General features: G+C 40.9%; 2 long non-coding RNA genes across 2 annotated transcripts in view; both read right to left on the bottom strand.

Annotated features, from left to right (window-relative positions):
* LOC120753189 (uncharacterized) overlaps positions 1–17,038 on the bottom strand; it is a 120,531-nt gene extending 103,493 nt beyond the window's left edge. Inside the window, exon 1 of the long non-coding RNA XR_009207854.1 lies at positions 16,960–17,038. This is a non-coding gene — a long non-coding RNA (uncharacterized LOC120753189). The remainder of the gene's footprint in view (positions 1–16,959) is intronic.
* Positions 17,039–19,948: 2,910 nt separating this feature from the next.
* Positions 19,949–25,814, bottom strand: LOC120753188 (uncharacterized). The gene is made up of 4 exons (XR_009207853.1): positions 25,241–25,814; positions 24,268–24,414; positions 20,935–21,323; positions 19,949–20,084 (listed from the first exon to the last, which is right to left on the bottom strand). It is a non-coding gene; the product is annotated as an uncharacterized LOC120753188 (long non-coding RNA).
* Positions 25,815–26,495: the final 681 nt, after the last annotated feature.

The following is a 26,495-nucleotide window of genomic DNA, read 5'->3' as shown; positions in this document are numbered from 1 at the left end:
ACCAGCATCACTGTGATCATGGGAGAAATCCTTACTTTTCTCTCTTCACTCTCCAGTAATGAAGGAGGAGTACTCTCAACCCACCCAAATGATGCAAAGCATTCTGTTATGGAGCATTAGATGAAAAAAACCTCTCTTTACTGTGGCCATTGAGTCTGACAGCTAATTCAGTTGTAAAACATGCAGAAAGCGGCAAAAAGAACAAGCAAGAGAAGCAAGGCACTCTCAATTCCTGTGTTATGCTTGGTGGTGCTACACAGGTTACACTGGGAGCTGTATTAGCATATGACCTACATTTTAAAATTAATTTTGCTCTCAAGTTAGGTGTTCAGGGTTTTTTACTCCTGCAGGCAATTGGTGTTATTGTATGTGTATTAATATATCAGCTCCACCATGTGTTTCCCCTCCCCTCCAGTGTTTGCAAGGGAGGTTTTAAGTAGCAGGGGGAGGGTCTTCTCATAATCAAGGTCCAAGCATTGCTGACTCTCCTGTTTTGCACACTGCAACACTCATGTCAGCAAAGCAGCAGTAAAAACGGATGAGTGTTCACATGGGACCACTCAAAGCTCCAAGGACAAAGAATAAACTGTAGTGGAAATAGAGGAGGAGGAAGAAACTAAATGAAAAGGCAGAGCCAGTTAAGGTTTGCAAGGTAAATAAAATAAATAAAATAATAACTATAAAGAAATCAAAAGGAGCAAAGATGAGAGTTGGAGGAGAGTTAGAAGGGTTTCAGCAAGACTTTGAAAGAAGTGAAGCACAAATTTTGAGACTAAGTTGATATGAATAGCTAAAATTATTACCAAAATAGATGTCTTTTTGACATCCTCTAATGAGAAACAAACTTTGCATAAGTGGGGATGTAGTATTTGATTTCTGTTCAGTTATTTTACAGACAAGGCTAGATATGGAAGTGTTAAAAGCTAGGATGACATTTATTTTCATAAATAAATGGTTTGGGGGATTATGACATGGAGACAATTAGACAGCTTCTGAGAAGCATTTAAAAGACCCCTTGGGAAGTCTGAAAATATCAGGAGGAAAACACAGATACACTAGCTTTGAAACATAGAAGAACAATTGATTATAGCAATTGTCACCCAGCAGAGCACTTAAAAATTACTTTTTAATTTCAGACACTGAGAACAGAATGACAGGAATTAATACTGGTGACCAGTCCTCAGAGATAACACCATACTCACTGAATCAGAACTTCATAGGGCAGTAGAAGAGCTAATACAAACTGAAATAGAACCCTTCCACAACAAGTCTTTTCTCTGAAGAAGAATTCCCTTCCTTCTCTATCTGAGAAACTTTGCTCCATCTATTTCATGGTGCCTTGTGGTACTTGCATTACCTGTAACCAGCTTTAGAAAGTTCCAGCTCCTCATGTTAGGGAATTACTACCTCAGGTGTAAAATAGACATTAAAATTTCGTCCCTGGCTCACATGACATGCTTGTCACTAAACTGGAGACACATGGATTTAACAGATGGACCACCCAATGGATAAGAAATTGGCTGTATGGCAGCTGTGATCAATGGCTCAAGGTCCAAGTGGAGAGCAGTGACAAGTGGCATTCCACAGGGGCTGTTTTCTTGCAATGATTATTATTTTGCATTTGTAAATTTACAATTTTTCTCTCCATGGAGGAAATAATTAATAATATTAAAACAGTATTAGCCTAAATACTGAATTTAGTGGCAAAGTTATATTCATAGTGGAGAAATTGTTGATACACACTGGCCATCATATTTGTGGGGTCTACAGCAGGATATGATGTGACCAGAGGGGTACTACCCAATCAGAGGTATTCCCTGGGTCCTACCTCAATCATTCCTAGGCAGAGACAGTAAGGACTGTGAGGCAACTCAGATCAGGCAACCTACCATAGAAGAACATGCTCCATTATATGGCACCACAGGTGCTCCTCATCTGATCATTGCTGTCATCTTGTACAAAGAGCAGAAGCAGACCCCCTTGATCGTGTGACAGGTATTTGAGCAATTCTAAACTTGGAGCAACAGGGAATCGATAAGCATGACTAACGGACTGCTCAACAGAGAGCTGCAGCAAGTCATACCCACCACTCCACAGACACCAGGGTAGTTTTTCCACTCCACACAAAATTTTCTAAGATGGGATGCCCTCTTGATCTACATGGTAAAATTATTTATCTGCTTCATTCTTCTCTTGAATTTTTTCCCTCCCAATAAAGCTTGAATAATCTCTAAACCTTTTGTGGGAACTATGGGTCTTCTTTAATTTTCTTTTCTCAGTTTCATAACTCCAAGATAAATTTAGCAAGAAACTCTTTCTGTAATACCCTCAGGATAAAAAGAAGAAAAGTGAGATTTAAAAGTAAATGAAAGATGACAGCTAAATCTTTAAAATCATAGAGACATTCATCCCTGTTAACTACAGCATCTCCAAATCACATGAGTTCATTGATCACAGCATACAATTTGTCCTTCTAGGTAGAGAGATGTATTTTGAAAAGCTCCAGTGTGAGCCAGTTGTATTGTACTTAGAGGAAAAAATTAAAACTACTGTAATCACTACCCAGAAATACTTACAATTTAATTAAAGGCAAGGATTCTTTGTCAGTGTCTAACTACAGCTCTCTATGGATGCAATTTTCAGAAGCACTGAAATTTCAGAGGGAATAAAGTAATTTTGATCGTCTTCTTTGCCAAGTTTCCAATTCATGAGAAACTGACTATATACAAGTATATCTTGTACTCAGATGGTTTTTTAGGTCATTAAATCCAGTCCCTTGTTCCAGAAGCCAAACACATAGTTCAACATTTTTTACACATATGTACTGAAAGCAGTAGTGCCAGCTACAGAGGTGTCCTTCAGCTGCAACAGAGGAGGTGTCTGCAGCCTGGTGGTGATGCTGGGTCACACTCGGTCAGCTCTGTAAGCAGCCGGTGCCGCAGAAGTGAGAAGGTGAAGCTTGACTCTGAAAATGCTCCTTGAAAGGTTTAAAACAAATGCCTTTCCCTGCTTTTAAATGTCATGCTTGACAATGCAAACCAAAGCAAGCAACACCCCTGCACTCACCCATTATCACAGCTGTTCTTGTCAAAGGATGATCATTATCATTGTATATGGGAAGTCAAATGAGCATTAAACAAATTCAAGCTTAGGGCTCTCTTTTTTGCTAGATAACATCAGATATTAGCCACCATTTCTTGCCTCATCACATGCTGATCTACTCAGTAATCAGGATTTTAATTACAGAAATCTGTCTCTGGGTATTTTCTTGCATAACTACTAGAAGGCATGAGCACACTGAACTTGACAAGAGTGGAGATGTGTTATAGACAAAATCCAAATCAGTATAAGGTTTTCATATTCTCCAAAGCTCATGTGTGCTGAGATCCATGGTTTTATATTGAGGTGTTTAAAAATATGGGTTTGTGGCTTTTTTTTACACCGACTCTGGAGGAACTTTTTGATAATTGTAGACATATGCATATATCTGCATACATAGACACTTGCCAGCATTATATGAAAGATGATGTTATGTTGGCAGTTTGCAAAGTGCTAGCTTTCACCTTTGAAAGCTTGTTGCAGGGAAAGCTGATGAAGGATTGGACCTGCAACCTTCAACTCCTCACAGAACGACTTCAAGCAGTTCAGAAGTCTGCTTACTTCATATAAATACCCTCCGATTTGATGGCTTAATAACCTCTGTGTGGTGAGCCTTCAGACTGAACCAGGCAACCCCTTGGGTTAAGGCTTTCTCATAAGCTTCAGCATTCTCCCATTCACACTTCCAGTCCAAAACAGAACCAAAAAGAGCCTGACACTATAAAGGTTAGAAACACAGATAAACTCAGTTCTGTTGCAGCAGGGAGCAGAGGCTGTGGTTTAATGCTTGTTCAAACACAAGGAGCTTGCAAATCCCTCTAGTGTCCACGTTCCTTTCTCTCCAAGGTATTGGTTTTTACAGCAATACATGGGGAGCAACTACTTAGCTTTCAGCAGGGTACCCAAAATCAGAATTTGAGTTTTGAGAGATGAAATTCTTTACCTGATATTTTGACATCTGGTGTGAGGATGGCTGCGTATGTAGAAACACTACAGTTTCCATGCTCCAGCACCAGTTAAAGTTATGCTGCCAAAATGCTTGTTTCTCTTTTCTGTTCCACAGTATGTGCCATACCAAGTAATTTCCTTTCACATTAAGTAACTCATTAATTTACATTAATTTTTGCACAGGTTTAAGTTACAATGGAAAAATAATTTATATAATGTTTGCCAAGACTGGAGCCAAAATAGTTTCAGTCCTTGAGATTCATGAGGCTCACTAGCATACCACATGAGCAGCTGACAGCAACCTAATCTAGGAAAAGCTTGGAACAGAGCTAGACTCTGAATGACCCAGTCCAAGAAAACATGATGAGACACAAACATCAAGCTCCTCCCACTGCAGAAAAATTAGCTCAGTTTAACTTAATTAGTCAGCTTTTACTACCAAATACAATATACAGATTAAATTAAGATCTTTAACAAGATGATTAAAAGATAGATTCAAAGGAAAAAGCAGTGATGATTAACAGACATACATACCCACAGAGGCAACAGAGGAACACTGATCTAGCATAGTGAGTTTGGAAGGCAGAATGTTGTGACACGGGGAAAACAGAAGTTCCCTGGCTAGCTACTCTTTGCAATTTGCAATCTTTTACGCTTTACTAGTTTCCATTATTTCTCTCCTCAGTGCCAGCTCCCATCTCTTTCAGTACTTTCACAAACAGGAGTTTTTTGGGTCCTAATATATTTAGGAGGGTTGTTCCAGATGCTGTAATTCCAAAGCTGAAAAAAGCATGTGCGAGAGATAGGCTTCTAGTGTAGACTCCAAGTCTCTCCTTTGAGGAGTCTGCCTCTGCATTCAATACAAGGGAGATCAAGCTTCTAGTCAACACAATTCCAGTGCCTGAAGCCAGATGATGCAAAGCCTCCCTGCTCCAGCACCACTCCTGTTCTCCTTAGCGCATGCCGTGTGTAGCACTCCGCACGCCAACTTGGAAGGTCACAAGGAAGACTTTCAGTTCACATCCAAAGACATGACTTAGAGCAACGCTGAGCACTTGCCAACTTACATCTCTGAAGGCAATGCACAGGGACTCTCGGAGATAACTCAAAGACAAAATTGTAAACAAAGTCTTTCACAGCAATACCATGCTGATGTAACTGCATCTTTTGGAACTGACAGACTGACTTCCATACTGAGAGAGCCAAGCAGCAAGCAAGGCAGAAAGAACACAACTCCCATCACAGCCAACTCCTCTGCAGTAGAGCAGAACTCAGAAAAAGTTGTCAGCCTTGGCTTGCTTTTAATTTTTATAATATACAGCTTGCCCTAGTTTATACATGCCGCAGCATTAGACAATTAGACATGCTGAAGTATCATTATTCGCCTGACTCGCAACTGAACATCCTCTGTTTTTGCTCCCCTTCTCTCCCCTGAGCATGGACCCTTATCCTCATTTTTGCAACTCTCAAAGAATAGCAGCCCCACAATAATAATTGTTTCACTGTTTGCTTAATTAGCTGCATTTTCTAAATCAATAATGGCATTATTTCACAACAATCTTATTTGCAAATTTTTGCCTAGCGCATTTCTTTCAATCATCATTCTTCTGTTTTCCCTCTTTGCAGGGAAAGGAGTTACTTGAAGATAAGATGGCCAAATTTAACCTCACAAGCTAAATATATCATCAAATTATGATGTTTCTTGAAAATTACTAACCCTTTTGAAGAAAGCATCAAAAAACCGGAGAAAAGGGGGTTGGAGAAAAATCAACAGCTGCAAATGCTTCATAAAGCAATCCTACTATAAGGTTTACAGCCTTTTCCCAAGGCATAGAAACAATGCTTCCCCTGTGACCTTGAGTAAAATTAATATAACGGAAGGATCACAAACCACCAGATACTTGTAAAATGTCTGACTCTTGATGAACTTTGCCAGAAAGACTGGACTTGTAAAACTGCACAATATCTAGCAAAACACTGAAACACAGTACAAGCAGAATACTTGAGAACGGACATTGGAAAACCTTTTTCTTTAAATTATATGCTACTTTAAGGCAACATGAGTATCCCCTACTCATGCCAGTGAATCAGGTCATGTGATCCTGTGTTCCTATTTATTTACAATATCGGATAATGTTGGAGAGACTTTTAAAATTGCTTTGCTGCGACTACTTTTTGTCTAAACCTTCACTGCATTAGTTACCATTAATACTGCTCTGTAGCACCAAATGGCAAGAAAAATAGCCACTTATTTTGAAAAATGTCTAAAAATGACAGTACTTTAGCATCCATCATCTTGCTCCTTGAAGCCCTAAGGAGTTCTTAGCCTGCTTTGGGAGGCTTAGAACAGCTATCACTAATAGCAGATATAACCTATTTTTAGATCTACCTGCTTGTGACATATAGCTTCCTAAAACTAGTTTCAGTTTATCCTTAATTTTTTTTTCTTTTTTGAACATCAGGCATTTGTAGTAGAGGGGCAGATAGGAGAAAGAAATTACTCAGGCTACAATTTCTAGATACTTAGGTTATTTTTCCTAAGACTTACAGGTAAGTTTTGGAGACAATTAATGCAATTGCAAAAGCAAAGCAAGTGAAAGGAAACCTAAACGTAATTTATCATGTGAAGTTTATTATGCCCAAACACTGGAATCCATGGAGCATTAAAACAGAGAAATTACTTAGCCTGCAAATTTAGTATCTTTTTCTATACATTAAATTATATTAATTGGCAACAAGTTAATGGGGAAGCCTTGTGCTAGGATGAGCATAATCATTTCTGAGGATCAGAAACTGGACACACATGTTTCCAAAGTGCCCAGACAGAAAGAGTGAAGAGTAGTTCAGCATATCCAGCCCAGACAAGTTCAGATTCTGTTCAGGGCCCTTGCAATTACTCCAGAACTGGATTAAACTTTGGATTTATCTGGAAAGTTCAGAGCTTTCCTGTCTCAAGGGAGACTAAATAGCTCATTCTCACTGTACAGCTCGAGAAGCAGTATCTTCTCAGCTAGTGAGGTTGCTGCAGCTGAGCTTAGCATTTCAGAGCTTCCTTATTTCTTTATTCCATCCACCCAGACAAGGCACAGTAGTACTTGGAGTTGAAATCTGCAGGGATTTCTTCTCCAGGTTGAAGAACTGCATTGTTTTGAGGATCTACCATGTGTTTACTCACATTTGTTCAGTAGAATAATCACATTTGAGCAGAGATATGGTCACAAGGGACTTATTTTTCTCCAAAAAACCATAAATTTTTTCAGACCATGAGTTAAAATGGCTAACCTCAGAAAAGTGCAGCAATTAGTTTAAAAAGAGTCAGTCAGGTGTGTCACCATTCCAATTACACAGAAAACATCAGAAGTTACATGGCAATCTCTTGTGCCAGTCCCACTTTCTGGAAGCTCAGCACGGTGTTGCCACTTCCAGATTCTGAAGGGTGGGAAGCCCAGCAGGCTGCCCTTGCTCTTACCTCTCCTGTGGGGACTTCCTGCAGCATAAGGGAACAGGATGTCCATCATTAGTCAGACACCATCTGTAGCCGAAACATCAGATGGCAATGAAAAAGGAGAGGGGAGTTACTGTTCCAACCCTATTTTTTGAACAAGATGGAGGCAATGTTCAAGGCATGCATGAGATGACAGAAACTATAAGCATGGTTGAATGAAATTTCTGTCTACAGATTCAGGTGGTCAAATGCTGCTGAAGTTTATAGATGGACCCACTCAGGAATCCTCCACACCCTATTCTTGAATATTCCTTGAAAGTCAAATGTTAGAAAAGCTACAGTTGACTGCAGCAGAGGTCATTGTTTGAGGCAAAATATGTTGTAATATATATAACACATCCCAGAATAAAAATATGCAGATAAGAAAGGGATACTGTGCAGAAGAGAAAAATAGCCTATTAAACTGCAACACCATTTCAAAGTCCCATATCACTGAGGAGCATGATTTAAAAAAAAAGCCTGCTCTGAGTCAACTAATGCAAATTTTTTCCATAAGGATCTCAGTAGCCAGTTCATGAAACTTTTTTGTTGCTATAGGGGGTTAGTAAGATTTTAACTTAGGGACTATTTTACAAGAAATCTTGGTTCAAAAGACCAAGGCAGAACCCAGAGAAAAGAAAATCTAATTTTGTGTATTTCACTCACAGCGTTTTTAGAGGATTCAATACGATATGTGATTGCAATATGATTCAATGTCTCATGTGAACATGCACCATAGAATTCTTCAGCCCCAAAAAATAGCCTGCAGGCAGATAACCAAGTATTCAGCAGCTTGATGCCCAAGTTCTTCCAACACTACACAAGTGCTCAAGGAATTTAACACGATTTGTATGGGTACTTCTCCAACCTCAATATCTACCTGTTGGATGATAGGCCAGCCTTTTTTTCAGGTTCACAGACCTCTGGAGGAGAGTAGCCTTGATGGCCTGTTTACCTGACATCATAACCTTCTTCACAGAAATGGACTGGCCCTAATTAGTAAAAGATAATAAAAAAATAATTTTGGAATAATTACATCAACTCCAGGTTTACACTGGACTGGGCTACAGAGAAGAGTGCACTAACAGAGACAAGAGAACTTTGAGTACCTAATTCATTGATTTATACTTTTCCTATCTCTGAGTGTTATTTTTAGACCAATTTTAGGTCTCCCAGACTGTCTCCTGCACTTCTGGGATTTAATCCATTTTATTTAGAGCTGATATCCAGCATGTCTGTCCCACACAGCCATGTAAGCAAACCTGGAGTCAATGGGACTTTTCCATGTTCTTGGGCAAGTAGAAGCAACTTTGGATGCTTTTAGGATATTATAGGTTTATTAAGCATAAAAGGAATAGTTATGAGGCTTCCAGTATATTGGAATTCCATGTATGTGCAAAAGTACATATTAATGAAACAGAAAAACTTACACTTAGCAGAGACTACACATAGCATCTAAAATTATATCACTTCTGAATTGCAATGGAGATTGAAAAAGATAACTTTATACAGTGTTTAGTCATTGATAAATAATGCAATTAATCATGTGCATATGAATTTTACTAAGAGAGAAAGAATATTTTCCCTTCATGTTCTGTAACACTGGCAGCCTTAGGTTAAATTCAGTGTTTCCTAGCTGAATCTAGTATTCTACTCTTTTGAGGAAAGTGGTTGGATCCCACCTAAAAGACCAATAATCCTGCAAAGAGGAAGACCACGTTGCCACAAGCAACTAAGAGACACTCCAACAATCAATTATTAGAAAACATTTACCAACAGGCCTGGCATGCTTTAAAATAATTTAACATTATTTTATAGCAGTTGCAGGATATGTTGCTGTTTAAATCACACACTAAGCATGAGAAAACAGCTCCCAACAAGAAAGGTCTCCTGGGAAAAGCTCCAAAGCCCTTACCACAATAAGACATTTCAGAACACACCCCTTACACTCGACATTTTCCTGGGACCTGGATTACAGGAAGACCTGATTTTTCCAGTTGACAGCACAACACAACCCCTCTAAAATTTCCATTTTTCTTACAACAGTGAAAGCAAGCCATTGGGCACAAAATGTTCTCAGTACAAAATGTTTCATTTGTGGGTGCTTGGAGGAGAATCAAGCGAAGAAAAGAGCCAGATGCACAGAACTGCAGAAGGCCACTGCACATCCCACCTAAAAGTGGATAGAGCACTCAGCCTGTCTCAAACCCTTCTCTGCCTGAGAATGAATGAATAAATACTCATTGTGTACGCAGGACTATGCTGGCTTAGAGGCCCTGAGTGCTACCCTGGCACTACAGGAGATGGGCACCCAGGAAGGTGGTGTTGGTGGTTACTGCACAGTCTGATATAAATCGGGTACAAGTTCATAGAGGCAGGGACTAGCTCTGTATGAACAGTCTCTCAGTGGCAGGGGTGGCTTCCTCCAAAATTCTTAGCTTGCAGCTTTCCCCAAATGACAAGTTTCACATATAAAATACTCAGCAGAAGTAATCAATGGAATCTGATTTTTATTCCCTCAGACAGGAGTCAGGAGAGTTTCCCCCAGAGACAGAAACTCTCAATTCTACATCAACATCTTCAAGTCACTAAATCCTCTTAGAATCAGGAAGGAGGACTGAGGCGTGCACTTGCTTATCTTCTTGCCTCCTCCTGCCCCCATCTAGCAGGGTGCTTGGAAGGCAGCACCTCTAGGTTGGCATTTCCACAGCACCATCTCCTACACCAAACAAGAGGCAAAAATACCAACCCTTTGCAGCCCTCCCTTAGGCACTTACCCCCTGCCACCATACACACTACTTCCTCCTGCAATACAATCTGTCTACCCAAAAAGCCCATTATAAGCTGGATAACAAGCTTTACCTAGGATATCAAGAACTTCTGACCTGAGGGAAATATGACCTTTCCTCTACACTTCCTCCAGTCTGCTTTTGTTGCTCCCTTCTCTGAAAAGGCAACGAATTTGGAGGCAAACGGAGGGCAGGAGGCCTGCAGACCTCCTCGGAAGAAGGCAATGCCCACGCTTTAATGAGTGAACCAGCTGGAGACGCCTGCTTGTGTCATCATCCCAGCCTCCTGTGGCCTTCTGCTTCTCTTCTCATGGGAAAGGAGAGGGATCAGACTCCCCCTTCTATTCTTGGGAGATTAAACCTTAAGGATAGACTGTTGTGCTGTATTATTGAACATATCAGCCTTCCAACTGTATTGCTCATCACAGTAACTCCTTCCTGCTTTGACATTCCAAAAAGGCTTCTGTGACCCTCCCTCGGCAAGTTCTGCACCCCAGCACTCTGTAACCTCCAAACAGCATTGATGTCCCTTAATGAAAACAAGCCCTACCCTTTTCTGGCTGTGGGGCAGGCACTGTGACTCAGCACAAGCTACTGTGTCAATAAACACGGTGGGCCAGGTCCACCTTCACACAGACGGCCCTTTGGCACCCTTCTGGTGAGCACTGATGGGATCTCAAGTGCTCCTTACACCTGATAAGTGGTATTTTTGTGGTGCCAGGGACACGTAAAGTAGCCTCGGAATGAATGAAATCAGGCTGAGCAAGGACAGAAACGCTACCATGGTATTTCTGTGGGAACTTTCCCAAGAGTCATCTCCCACTGAAACTCTACTCTAGGCTGATGCTCGTTCTGCTGGTCACATGTGGCTCCCAGATCTTTTCAGCTCGTCAGCCTCTGAACATATGTGATGGCGTCTCTGTGTGGTGGAAAAAAAATAAAGGAGAAAAGAAAAAAGGTGCCTCGGCTTCCAACTCCACAAAGGATATGAGCAAGCTGTGTATGCTTCTGCAGCCCATGTCAGTCAGTAAAATTAGATCCTTACATCCCTCTCCCTTAAAGACAAGTAACTAGCTACACATCAGGCTGCACAGGTCTCTGTTAGAGGCAGGAGTGAGTGCAGCAGGGAAGAAGAATGCTGGCTTGGTTCTGCCATTGCCTAAGTCCTTCCGACAGCTGGTCATCTCGGAGAGCAGCAGTGACCATTCTGCTAGGGCGCTTTGGAGGTATAATGGGCACCCCTCAAATTATCATGGTATAAATACATATATAACTGTATGGCACTTTCTGCTAATTATGACTCTCTGATGAGCTTTCTTTTCAGTAAAACTTAGGAATAAAATACCCACACATTTGTAATTATTTGAAATTACAGAATTTTTTTTGTTTGTTTGCTTTTATTTGTTTTAAGATGAAAGCAAACAGTCCAAGGTTATCCTGAAGAGGATCTAGGCATGTGAAGCTTTTGTTAATTCCAGCTACAGGGAAAAAGGTAAGCTGCTTCAAATTTTCAAAGGATGTTTCACGCCATAATAAACACAAGAGTCAATAGACTGATTCCTTGAGGAGGGTCAGATGGGCTAATTTTCCATTGATATGGCCAGCACTGTTTCTGGTGTCTATGCCGAAGGTTACGCTCACAAGCCTTTTACAGAACTGCTACCATTCTTTTGCAAATTCTTATACAAACTGTGTTAGAAATATTCACTATGATCTTTTTACCCTCTGTCCCTGTGTCCCCAGGAAGAGGGAGGTGGATTGAAAATGCAGAGACCAATGAGCACTTCTGTGGAATATAATCTGAGGATGCCCCAAAGACTATGTCAATCTGGGCATTTGCTGACCTCTTTTTCCCCCTTTAAATCAAGTCAAGAGCACTCCAGAAAAAAACACAGTAAAAATCCTCCTGAAAGAGTTAAATTTTCCCCTTCCAGCTTCTCTAAGCAGAATTTATATTCCTAGTCTGACTTAAGGATATGGAATAGAAAGGCTGCCAACATCTGTTGTGGTCAGGGACAGATAAAAGAGACTAATTCAGAGCTGGAAGGACCCATGTACAGTATTCTGCGTTGCATTACCCTTTCCATAAAAGCACACAAAACATCATTGGATCGCATGGGAGGTGGATGCTCACTTAAACTTCTTCACTGCAGAGACCCAGGAGTTCCACATGTTTATAGGTACTCCCATCATCTCAAGAGAGCACATCATGAAACTTTTGACTTCTAACTGGGGAACACCAAGCTGATGATACTCCAGAAACACTGCATATATAATCACACGGCGGTATAGTGGGGGTGAATGAAAGAAAGAAGAGAGACAGGTGATTTATGAGCATGACAAGCATTGGAAAATTAGCATAGAACAGATTAACGTGCTAAGTAACTTTGGATGTGGATTAACCCAGTCTTAATTAAGGTGGCCTGATCAAGAGTACCCACATAGAGACATGAAGAAAAGCTAATGCAGTTTCATTCACACTCTAACTCAGTTATTAAACACACTTAATGTAGACAAGCCTACAACTTACTGAGACCGACAACTCTTTACAAAGAAGCCAACTGCATTATGACAACCTACGATGGGCACGCAGTCACAGCCGGTTCAAAATCTACAGACTGCAAAATTACTGTGTCTGGTTTTACTTTTGCCAGAACTGATTTTACTGTAGTAAGGGAACATCAGTATCTGAAGTGGATTTCAAATAACAGCTACTTTACAAAAGGAAGGGAAATTACAGGCAGGCAACTTGATTACAAGTGAGACTGAAGCCTACTGTTTAGGAGCTAAATGTTGTTCTGGTTCACGCTCCGTCTTTATTCCAACGAAGCAGCCAGTAGAAACACTGCCCAAGGGAGGGCAGCCAGCCTGCCTCTTGTGTCACAAAACAAGATCTGTACCTCACCTTTGGTTTGCTTCAGTAGGGAAGATTCAGGCACAGGACTAAAATTCCTCAGGACAAAGCAACAAAGGGATGCAACCAGCCAAAACCCCAACAGTTGAGATAAAGTCTCTTCTAGATACCACCAGCCATTTTAAATTTCACTTTGCGCTTCTGGATCTTAACATCCTCCACAACTTCACTGAACATTTATTCTTTAATACAGAAAACCCAGTTGGAATGGACTTACCACAATCCTCCAGCCCAGCTGCCTGACCAAAAGTTAACACACATTAAGAGCATTGTGCAAATACCCCTTCTCACTGACAGGCTCGAGACACAAACCACCTCTCTAGAAAGCTGATTATAGTGTCTGGCCACTCTCTCAGCTTCCTAATGTTAAGTCTGAAGCTTCCCAACACAGCTTTATCAGATTATAATGCACTGGTTTGCACCCAGCACTGGATCAATAATTAGGAATTCTTAATAAACACCAGCTTCTTCTCATTTACTTTTAATTGCACATGCCTTTCACTAAACAGGTGTCAGTTTAAAGGCTGGCTTTTCTAGCCCATCCAGCACATTGTCAAACTTTTCTTTAAACCTATTTTTTTTCCTACTCAATAGCACAATTATGTATTAAATACAGAGAATTGTTAAATCATATTTATTGAGGTTTTACCACGGTTGGAGACACATATTCTGCAACATTAAAAGCCTCAAAATATGTTTTAAATTATTTATAAGTATTTGTTTTGTCATATTGTTTGGTTTAGGTTTTTTGCAAATATAAATATGTTTTGAATAACTGATCTTTACTTCAGATGCATGGAAATCAATTATTTAAAACACATTTTGAGGTTTAAACAACTATACCATGTCTACTTCTTCCATAATCTCAGCCTGCATGTATTAAAATCAAGATGAATCTGCCACTTAAAGACAACTTGCAACTAGCTAAATGAAGTATCTGATACAGCTCTTAGATCCCACTCCCTGTATCCCAGTTAAGTAATAAGCTCAGAAGGCTGATAGCAGCCTTTGTGCAAAATGTGATCCAGCAGGATTTTGCCATCCCAAACCTGCCAGACTCCAGATCCATATTTCTGTGACTGCCATGGCAGCTCCTTGCAAAAAAAAGCAGTGTCTAAGCAAGAAACGGGAGACTTTATCACACAATATGAGTTCCACAGTCCAAACCAGATTTATCTGGAGCCAATTTACCATGTGTCATTTATAGCAGACCCTTGCTGGAATGACTTGCACTCTTGTGGCACTTCAGATGTACATCCAATAGCAAGGTGCCACTCTGGCTGGGTGTTAATTCACAGGTCTGAATCCAGCGCCCAGAGAAACCATGCGGCCCTTTAGCTCTCCTTGAGAGAAGCTGAGCCAATAGCTCAGCAGCTGGGCTACACATATCCATGGATGTGCCAGGACATATCCCTCCTACTTCTGACAGGTATACTACAGGTTATTTTCTTCTTTTTATGATTTGACAGTGTTCTTCCATAAATAATGAGGTCAAGTAGTTATAATGAGGTTTGCAGCCTAAGAAATTTGGGGTTTTAACTTTCAATCTGCACCTTAGAGATGCTGAGCACTGGATCCACATAATGGAAGAAATGCATGAGGAATACACAACTTTCTTATGAAGATGCCGGTAGCCTTTCACAGTGTTTATGAGCATGGAATTCATAAGACACTATCTAATAGTCTTTTAATAGTCTTTTATATTTCTCATGCCCGATCTCTAAGTTGCATACTTGAACCTGAACCACAGCCTGTGAAGCAACAGCACCCACCCAGGAGTATTTGCCATATGTGAGGGAGAAGTGCTTTGGAAATCACACACTGAAAGCATGTCCCCAGTGCACCCTGCAATGCAGGGCAGATACCCAGCCTTCAGCAAGTCACCTCCTAGAGAAGCAGCCCAGATTAGGCAGCATCAAGCTCAGCATATGACCTCTATGTCAACACTGGAAGAGACCCAAAATAAGGAAAACTTAGATAATTTTATTCCAATTACAGCATCAGAAGCCCTTAACAAAAAACAAACAAACACCACAAAAAAAGAAAACCACCACCACCTAAAGTAACATTCTTGTTACTTTTTCTTCAGAGTGGTAGGAACAGCTTTTGTTCAACCGAGTGCCAATCTTTCTAGATATTAATATACAGAGGGTAGATTATATTCCTCTGCAGGCATACCTTAGACCCGTAACACCACTGTGATGTGAAAGAACAACCTTTGCCAGTCTCACACCACCCCGTATCCTCACTATTTTCAACGGGGAAGCAAAGCCTAACACTATATAGGCAGGGATCAGAGTGGTGAATATAAAGCTGCTATGTCCTAGATCACCAGCCAAAATTCTAGAACATCCTTTTGGCTTGACCAGATGGAAGGGGTTCCCTCACATTGCATGAGCAGTAATTCTTGAACTGCCAAGCCAGACACCACACTTGCAGGACAACACATGCCTCACCAAAACTGAAACAAGTAGATTTTCATTAGCCAAATACGCAAATGCATTGCGCCAAAAATACGTCAGGTTCTTAGTTATTCATTTTAATGCGCCCACTCCCCTCTGGGAAAGGACTAGAGACCTTTCCTGGGTATTTTTTGCTTAAGTAGCAGAAATTGTTACAACATCAAGTATAGCATCAGTATTTAATGTTCTCATATTGCAAACCCTCAGCCACACACAGCAGTCTCACCAGCTTTGATATTTATCAGTGATAAGAAAGTTCTTTTAAATCCTCACAGCAGTCAAAACACCCCACCAGAGAAAGCCTGGAGGATACCAAGGAGAAAGGACAAGGCTGGATTCATTATAATTTAAACAGCAGCCCACTCTCTCAGATCAGTTGATACTTCTGAAGGCTGTTTGAGTGGTGGAACTGTTTCTAGCCTATTAATTTGGTGTAAGTATTTACTCTGAATAATATTTTGTGATTCAGCTGCCAGATCTCTTTTATCTGTAGCAATTTCCAGTTAGTAGGTGTCATTTGCACATTGCTCTACATATATTTAAGGTTTTATGGATTAGCCGTGTGTTTCCCAGCTTTGTAACAGATTTCCAAGCCTCTTGCAAGAGCTGATTCAGCAATAGGACACCATAGGCTACAATGTCATCAAACATATCTTGGGCAACAGATACATATTTTGACTTTATCCCTCACACTGCATCAGAGGTGTAAAGCATTAGGAATACCAGTTTTAGGGAAACAGCAGATGTTTTTGCTCCCATAGGGCCACATATTAAAATGTGAGCTAGTAATGGAGAACATGCCTACAGCTTTCCATGGACAGTCACCATTTTAAGCAGCTAAAATAAAGGAATGTCTTTTCCTTCTTTAGCCCTTGCATCCATAGATTTTATGGCACTTTTTACAGTCTGCCTCTAACGTCACCACTGCTTGAACCCAAGCAGTCACACAAGAAAAGAACCAAGCCTCAAAATGTTCACAGTTAAAAACAAAAGAAAAAATTAACTCAGGGAAAAAAATACCCAAAAACAAACTTGTAAGATCAATAACTAATGCTCTCCCCTTTCATAGATAGCTAGAGAGACCTCTCTGTACTATATTTGATTTTCATAGCCTGCAAAGCAATACAGCACAGGCTTTATCCAGGCTGGCAACCAACACAAGTAAGAAAACATAGAACTGACTCAGTTCTTCAAGTAAGCATTTTTTAAAAAGCCCCAAACTTCCAGTTACAACAGACTTACACCAGTTTAGATATCACTTACCCCCTCCTCCTTTTTCGAAGCCTCAGCTTTCTCCATCGTGCCTCGAGGAAGGCAGCAATCACCCACAGCACTCCCTGCCCACAGCACAGCAGGAAAGAAGGGACTCCACTTCCCCAGCCCTTCAGCCCTTTATAGTTTGTTTTGCCACCTGGTGTGAGATCCAGCTGGGATGAATCCTCCGGAACTGCCCCACCCAGAACACCAGGCTGTGTAATTCATGCAGCCTCATGGCTGTCAGAGCAGAAAAGGAGCCAATCCATCTCCCATTGCAGTAGCAGTTCTGTCTGCTAACCAAGGCAGCAGCAACTTCTGCAGCAGGCCCAGAAGAAAAGTGTTAGGAGCTTCTTGCAAAGTTCCTGCAGAAATCTTTCCAATATTCTTCAGTTAAAAAAAAAAAAGCTACTCCCTCTCCTCCATGAATAACACCTTCCCAAAGAAGTCCTGCTTGCAGTCAAAATGACACTGGTACTTTGTTGGGACAGACCTTTCACAAAGACCACAAAAAGAGGCAATAGCTGTCAAATGATAGGGAAGCACCAACATTTCCCCATGGAAAAGAAAAAGCTACCAGCAGCAGCCTAAAAACAAAAGGGTTGGATTTTGTTTACAGTTCTTGACTGTGGGAGCAAACTGGGCCACTCATTTGGAGCTGGATCCTGCTCCCTGACTGCGCAGCTATTTTTAACTTCTGTGTTTTTATAATGAGGCTGGCTATGAATTTTTCTACAACTCCTCACACAAAGAGAATTCATTGACTTTCAGCAAGACTGCCATTGTTTAGATTAGATGGCAATTTTATCTGAAAAAATGGCAAGGAAAAAACTGGTTTCTCTTACTTGGCAGATCGGTGCCTGTGTGTATTAGGTTATAATGTTTTCATGCTGGTGATGAAATACAGTCCCCTTGTTCTCAGTCGTTCACCCTGCAGAGCTGAGAGAGAGAGCATCCATATCTCACAGCTTTCCAGAGCACATCTGTGTGAAACTCAAAGGGTTTGTTGTCTGGTTTGGGTTTTTTTCTGGGGAAGATGTTTTTTGTTTTTTGGGGGTGGTGTTGGTGTTCCTGGGTTTTTTTTTGTTTTTTGGGGTTTTTTTTAATATATATTTCCGTATGTAACCAGCACAGGTGGTTCTGCCCTACACCTGCCCAACCATGCTACTCTGTGTCCTGAAGCTTGTCCCATCCAGGACCGGCAAGAGTTATTGAACTACTGGTAGGCAAAACATCAAGGGACTCACATCAAAGTTAAATTTATGACATTCTCACATAAATCCTCTGCCTCCAACAGCTAGGGCTTCCAACAAAATTTGTGAGATTTATGATAAAAATCACCAGGCATACGAAAATGCCACTGAGGTTAAGCAAAAACTTCTTGAGAGGGGGTGTGCAAATCAAGTGTGTCCTTTGGCCACAGCTTGACCTCTGTCCTCTGGCCACAACAGCCACCTTTGCCTCCCCATGACAGTGAAGCCCAGTGCAAGCAAAGGTGTCCCAAAAGCCACGGCGTTGACTGCTGCGTCTGTTGCACAGCGCGTTGCTTCTAAGAAAACCTGTAAGAGGCCATACCTCCAGGTCCCTGAAAAAGGCAGGAGAGGACAGAGGAGGAGCAGCCCTCCCTGTCCAGGGATGTGTGGGACAACCTGGGCTTGAAGACAAGCAACACTGCTTTGTTCCCACATGTTTGGTGGCATGGACAAGTGGGATTCCGCAAAGCTGGCCACAACAGAGATGACACAGATGCAGCTGAAAACTCTGTTCCTTCCCAGTGGCTCCCTCCAGAGTCTAGCTTTTAGCTTCCTGAACTTCAGGGGAAAGCCTTATTTGGGGAACAGTGAAGGTGTCGATGGATTGGGGTTTTTTTAATATCTACATGGTTTCATTAGATTCCTTAAGATAGAAAACTTTAGAAATAAAGCAGCCAAATACATAAATAAAAGTAGAGGGAAAAAAAAGAAAAAAAATTATGTCACCCTCAAGCAGTTCCATCAAGGGATGACATTTTAAATCACATCATGCCTCACACCCATTTCTTCGTGCAAAATAAATCACTTGAACAGAGTGCAAGCCAATTTTTACTTTAAAAAATGTTGTGTCCTAAGGCTCTCTTCTTGAACTTCAAAAGCATACTTCATAATTACTCTACCTTTCAAAGGAAACTCAATATTTCACCTCCAACCTCCCTCTACTTGTGTTATAATTTTATTTGTTAATAAATTATATTAATTTTTAACTGATTATTCTCTTGAAATTACATCTTTCAAATGGGTATGCAAACTTATTTTAAATTAACATATTTACCTTAAAATTATATATCAGTAATTTGTTTATGACTTTTCTTGCCTCTTAATTCTTATATTAGGATTTCAGTCTTCGGTTACCTCATTTAATTTTATTTGAAAATTGTTGTCTCAGTTTCAGAGTCCAAACCTATTTCATGGAGCTTGAGATCTCTGGCAAGCAAAAACTTTTATTTGTCTGGCATATTTATATGGTTTTGTTTGGACTCATCATTATGCACTGCAAGGTCTTCTGTCACTGCAAGCTTAAGAGAGCTGGAAAATGTAGAGGCCTTGTTTGCAATCTAAAATCTGCTCTTACAGGTGCATGCAGTCACTTAAAGAATACAACACATTGGTGTTTTTAATGGGGCTACATTCTTTTCTTTAGATAGCAGGTGTTTTACTTAGTGCACAGCCCTTTCAAATACATTTAAGGAAGTCAGGCATGGCAGGTAGGGTGTTTTCTGTGGAGGAGAGGGTGCCTCTGGACAGGCAAGCAAGGTTCAGTGCATATTCAAGTGCGATAATGAAGGCATCACTCTTCATGAATTCCCACAGTCAGCATTTAAGAGTCCTCACTGATTTATCACATGCTTAAAAGGATTATTAATAATTGCAAAACGGTAGAAAAATTTCAGCACATTGTTGCCAAAATGATATAAATCAACACTCTTAAAAACCCCAGCATGTAGAAAATACCTTCATGGCAGGACCAACCAAAATAGGTTGCAGAGTCTTGTGCCTGAGAGCAACCTGTGCTGGGAAACAGGCAGGGAAGTTCACACCCAAGCAATGCTCAACTGGATTCCGAGGCTCTCAGTGTGGCTCAAGGCATCCTGGAGAACACTGCAAAGGGAAAAACACATCCAGTTGGTGGAATCAGCTATGTGTCTGAACAAAACATTACCCCATTGAAAGGAAAATCTTCCCAGAGATGCCTTTGGAATTTCTGGGGAGGACATGGGAAAGAAAAGCAGAGCAGAAATTGTCCCTGGACAATATGTTGCCAGTGTTATGTTCAGATCAGTGCCTACAGGACACTATTCAGTGCCAGGTGGGTACTCTATAGTCTGAAAGGCAGTTTTTTAATTTAAAAAAAGATAAGATGAGGACTGTCTCACCATTCCAGTAAATTACATATCTGCATTCAATTTTTTTTTTCCCAAGTATCGGTAGATGACTACCTAATTTTTTTTTTTTTTTTCCAGTCCTAGATGAACTCTGGCTACCAAATCTATGATACAAATAGTCTGTATCTCAGACTGCTATTCCCCAAACCTGCCACATTTTATCGTCTTGCCCTCATTATTCTTTATGCACAACACTCTTCCTGCACAACAGCCTTTCCTGGAAAGAAACCTGGGTCCTGCCCTTCCTTCAGCCAAGATCTCTGCTCACAATCAAACCCACAGAGCCAATCACCTTCTGTGGGTCCTGGTGACACCCATCACTGGTAGATGGACTAAATCACAGGAAGGTGGAAGAAGTACCGTCGCACCAAAGAAGAACAGTTTCAAACCAGATTCACGGTCTCGAATAAATCACAAGGCCGGCTCCCAAGTCCCAGCTCATAAAGATGAAAATGTAGCTCCTAATTCTCCCCATATGTTTCAAACAAAATTTTATGAATGAAAGATGGATCTTTTTCCCATTTGTTCCCTTCTAGCACAACCCATCCAGTTCCAGATTAACCCACCTCCTTCTAGTTCCATCTCCTCTGTGTGGTCAAAAATAGAGCAGGGAGCTGCACCAACAGAGACACACACAACGATTTCTCCTTGCCAAAGGAGCAGGCACATGAGGTAGAAAGCAACATTTGCTGGAAATTCAGATGTTGAAACACATGTTTTTCTCCAGAAAAATGAAAGAAGAAAGAATCATGTGGAATGAGGCAGCGCAGTTCCTCTCTTTTATGTTCAAGAACTTCCAAAAGAGAAGTTTCTTTCAAACAAAAGTGAGACATGGGTAGTTTTCCAAATGTTCTCGCTTATTTATGATAGTTGTCTTCATTTAATGAGCGACGTGTTTTCTCTCAAGTCTGGCATAGCCACTGGCTGAAGCAACAGATGTACCACACTGATGATCCTAAAGAACAAAAACACATCTGTCTGCAGTAGCTCTTTTGGACTCTGAGGACCAAGTGTACAAGCCTGTGGGAATTTCATAGAGACTTGAAGTCCTAATTTATTCATTGTTGATTTATTTATATACCTTGATACAAGAGCTTTAGTACTACACGATAAAGTATATAGAAAATTTTAGGATACAAGTTACATTTTTTTCTGTATTTTAATATATCAACCAAAAAAAAAAAAATAGAAGAAGCTTTAGTTATCTATGAAATGGCATGTTGTTACATCTTTGTGTATTGAGGCAGGCATTGGACATTTTGTAGTGTACACAATTGGCACACCTGGGAAAAAATACATACACTGCTAGCTAAAATGCCTTATCTCTTCTTTAGCACATTTGCGGTTTAATTACAAAACCCACCGAACAATTAAAATTCAGGTCAGCACACTGCAGCAGTATCAGGCTTTGATGTGGGGTCAGTATTGGTCACAGTCCTGTACTCATTACATAGGTTAATCAATTTGCTGGAGTAAATATGACAGGACTGACCAAAAATCTATGTAATTACCATCGCTCTGAGAGCACAGGCAAGCGCGGCTGGTTCACGTGTTTGCAAGCAGTATTTTTCCTAAACAAGCAGAGATCCAGAGCTGTCAGTGTAAAGCAGATTTGTTTCTTCTGTGAGCAGTCCCCCTCATTGCTGCTGTCCTTGTGCACGTGTGACACACACAGGGTGTGTGCCCCCATGCCGGCACCCTCGCACACCCAAAGAGTCAAACTGTACAAACGGATTGGAACAGCTGAAATGGGCTGGGAACCTGTGTTTATGACTGCCCCCGCCACCTTCACACCCTGGCCCAGCTCGTGAGAGCTACTGGTTTTGGACACCTTTCAAACAGTAACTGCTGAACAGAAACGGATCGATACAGCCAGATCAAGGATTGCTTTCTCTTGCCCAGACATGGATTCTTCTCAGTCCCCAAAAAACAGAAGCCCATCACAACCTTCAGACAGGTCATTATTTGTCCAGCATGAGGGATGTAAAAGGCAAAAGTGCCAACCCCCTCTGAACTGGAGAAGAGAGACTGCTGCTGCTTTTGGGTAGGATGCACAGAGTTTGCTTCCTGCCCTGAAAGCCAGGAGTTATCAGGTTGTTCAGCCTGGGATTTTTGCAATAGTCACTGAATTTCCCCTGAAAAGAGAGTGACAGTGAGGAGGTTTGAGCTGGGATTTTTGCAACAGTTACCAACCTCCCAGTGAAATTCAGTGAGAGCTGAAGTGTTTTGATCCCTCGCATGGAAGTTGATAGCAAATTAATATGCATTTCCATGGGGGCAGGAGTAAGTCTGGGTGCCACAATCCCATAAGCTCTTTTCAAAATCACAGCCTTAAATGATAATATTCTGATATTCCAAATATGTGGGGTTAGGCAATTTTTTTTCTAATTCTTAAAAATATATTAGTCATAATTTTCTTCTGCCTTCCAGTTCCTGTGAGATAAAAAGGAGTCCGGCTTTACAGGCAGGAAGATTTACCAAAATAGTTCCAGAGAAGTTTTAAACCATTTTCTAGAGTATTCCTGAAAATTTTCCCGATTTTTCTTTCTGTAAAATGTGTGCCATACAGGGTGTAGGACCGAGGGCAGTGTCCCGGCTGAGCACTTGCCTGGGCTGTCTCCCGAGGGTTTGCAATGGGTGCCACCTGAGCCTGTTGATCACCCTGGTGGCATCGTCCCCAGGAACAGGCCACCAAGGGAGGGGGCAGCAGCAAGGACAACAGGGCACAGCATGGCAGTGCAGGGAAAGCTGCGGGGTTTGCACTAGGGTGTGTCGAAATATTAAAATAGGGCAGTAAAGAAGAAAACATTTTTTTAGTAAACCGTGGCTCGTCACTCTGTAAACCAGAAGTTTAACTGCTGTAGAGACAAGGTCTGTGTCTGCTTCTGCTTGTTCACTGGTGCCTATTTCAACAGCCTCTTTATAGACTATAGGAATAACAACAACAGAAGCCTTTAAATGTTGCTACAGTGCTAATGCTTACTATTAGGAACAGGCGTTGATGAACAGATCTTTACTGCTCATTTTATGTTTGAGTCCTGCTCCCTACAACACTCTGCTCTCTCATGCTCCCCACCCACTGCATTTAAACGAACAAACCACGTTTTCTTTATGTCATCTCAAGCCATCCCAAGAGCTTTGATCACCAAAGGAAACATGTCAGAGCTGGCAGTGTTCTCATTCTGGGGAAAATGTTGATATTTTGGACTTATTTTTCTTGTGCATCAGAATGACAGCACATATTTTGAACTGGTTTAGTTTTCCAAGGAAGAAAAGCATTCTGGTCAGGATAGCTTATTTCACTTAGCTTTAATGTATCGTTTGTAGGCTGACTTTATCTATTTTTTAAAACTACTTTATAACTGCCTCCTGAAAAAAAAAAAAAAAATATATATATATATATATATAAAAACACACCTTCAAGGAAGAAACTGCTTGGGACAAAAACCACTGAAGCTTCTTATTGCAGCAGTAATCAAAAAGGACATATTGATATCTTGCTTTGATATTTTCAAATAAAATTCACTAAAATTACCACAAAGCCACTATATATTCTTCTTCTTCTTCTCAAAAAAAAAAAAAAAAAAAAAAAAAAAAAAAAAAAAAAAAAAAAAAAAAAGCATTTTGTGTGGAAAAGCATCCTGAGCTATTTCTCATGGACAAACTGAAGCTGCCAGGGACAAATACAATGTCTTTTTGCTCTCTCTCACCTCCCTTTTACCAAGTTTTACTCCCAGCTGTTCTGTGGACTTCAGCTGGGTCACTGCAGACATGTGGGAGCACGCAGTGTGTTACCCCTGAAGTGAGTTAGTGGAGTACCAACATCCCCAACATCCCATACAGAAATATGTATCCGTAGCAGACTGGGAAGTGTCAGTCACTGGAGCCTTTCCTATTACCCTTCACAGCAGCAGGACTTGTCCCACGGTGACCATTCTCCTCTGTCTTGAGAAACCTCACTTCTTTATTCCGAAGTCTGGAAAAATCGGGAGTCCAAGGGCAGCGCAGTGCAGAGCCAGCAGGAGGTGCTCCTATAGCAAGGAAATCTGTCCAACAGAATAAATCCTATACCAGTGGCACCAAATTTCCCTTCTGCAACAATATGAAACACATTTGGCATACTCAAAAAAGGGCTTTCGACATAGCAGGGGCACCAGTTTGGCCCCTCGTACTGCAGAAACCTAGACAGATGCAATATTTCTCTTGTTTTTAAGCTACTGTAATCAAGCATATTGCAAAGGAGAAAAAAATAAATGAAAATATGTTGTTAGGTCCTAGTAGACTTGCAGTTTATGAATTTCTTTTACAAATGCCCATGGAGTATTCCATCTTTATCCTCCCAAGTCACTGAGACTAACACATCAAAGAGCATGTTTGCATTTCTATAATAGATAACAGCATTGACATAAGCTTCAGGGTTCATACAAACTATAAACTGAATTACCAATCGCCTGTCTCACATATTTATAAACTGTAAGTCGAGCCTGGAGAAAAAAATTCCAACTACAGGTGAAATAATTATTCTGAAGTTTTTAAAGAGTCACTTCTGAGCTGGGATCTGAATTCTGGTGGATGTGAATTATTAGTTTGGTTTGTACCCGCCTCTGCTTGCATAGCAGGAGTCAAATGGTAACCTGGGCGCTGCTGCTCACTGCCACGGCAAGGTTGACATCACTGCTTGAACAAGAGATTTTGTAAAAGCTGCAGGTCTCTGTCTCCCCTGGATGAGAAAGAAAGGAAGGAACGGATTTTCCCCTGCCATGCTCTTGCCTTGCCTCCAAAGCCTACATGAGCAGATGCTCCTGCAATCCTCCAAGACACCAGGGCAAGAACAGAGCAAGCCCTGATAGCCCAGAGCTTCTGCTTACAAACCTGAAAGCACTACAGGCTCTGACACTTCTCCTCGTTCCTTAAGGCGGAAGAAGAAAATTCTCCTTATTCTGTAAAGCTCACACAGGAAGTGCCCATTTTGGGAGAAACCGTAGCTCCCAGGTGAGGACTCGTGTCAGTGGAACACAGTGTCTGGAGACAGCTTGAGTCATTCATGCAGCAGCTCTCCGTACAACCACGTCGAGGGTTTTGTGCTCTGTTGTCAGAAAGGAAGACAAAGTGAAGAGGAAAACATTGCTAGAAAGGTTATCATGCTGCCTCATGCAAATGTGCTAGAAGAGAAATTGAATCCCGCAGGCCAATACCACTTCTGGACCTCCAATACACGTCTGAGCTATCAGCTCCTCATCAGAAGTACCCAAAGCAACTCTTCTACTGCAGCTGCTCAGCATGTCCAAAAGGAGAAGTAACAACAGAAGTCAGAGGAAATAATGGCATAGGATTTGAGGTGGGATGTTCTTTTCCTGGGTAGTTTCACAAAGGACTAAGTTGGACATGCTTGTCTCTCGACCTCACACAAAAAAGAGTGGACCTGATATTTTATACGAACTTTCCAGTAATATGTGGTTCTGGAATATACAACAGTAGGCATTTAAGACATACAAATTTATTTATTACAGTTCTGTTTTGAAAATTCAAACCTCTCCTGTTCAGGACTGAAGAAACTATCTTGTCTGAAATTAATTTTTCACTTTATAGACTTTATATTGCATCAGCCCTAAGTTCTTCTCCACAATACAGATAAGAACAATCCATTTCTCTGTGGATCTCTTATTGCATTATGCAAATACTGGAAATCCATTAAATCCAATACTATTTGTAACTGAAATGATTACCTGGTTTAGCTATATGACAAGAGCTTTTCTTGAATGTGTTGAGCATTTACCTTTTTTAAAAAAAACTTTTCTGACAGACAGGAGTGATTCCAAACTAGACCAGATGTAACATACCCAAAGTTTTGCCACGCAGTGACAAAACCAGCCTATAAAATTACCTTTTGGAGAGTCTCTTAGTCTCGTCAGCATGATTGATTCTTATTCACTTATGACTACACCACAGTTGGCATTAGGATTTGGGGTCAGACCAGCAAAAGGGATTCTGGTGACAATAGCAGCATTCACGAGCTCTGTCAATGCAGCATGGCTTATTTAATTCAGCAAACACTTAGCTTTGGCAGCTAAGAGAGAGGCACAGCGATGTAGACAGAAATATTAAGGTAGAAGTGCAGAGAAGAAAA

The sequence above is a fragment of the Hirundo rustica genome, chromosome 5 (genome assembly GCF_015227805.2).
Source record: "Hirundo rustica isolate bHirRus1 chromosome 5, bHirRus1.pri.v3, whole genome shotgun sequence".
NCBI lineage: Eukaryota > Metazoa > Chordata > Aves > Passeriformes > Hirundinidae > Hirundo > Hirundo rustica.
Note: the sequence above shows the minus strand (reverse complement) of the source record. Positions and strands in the feature narration are given on the sequence as shown.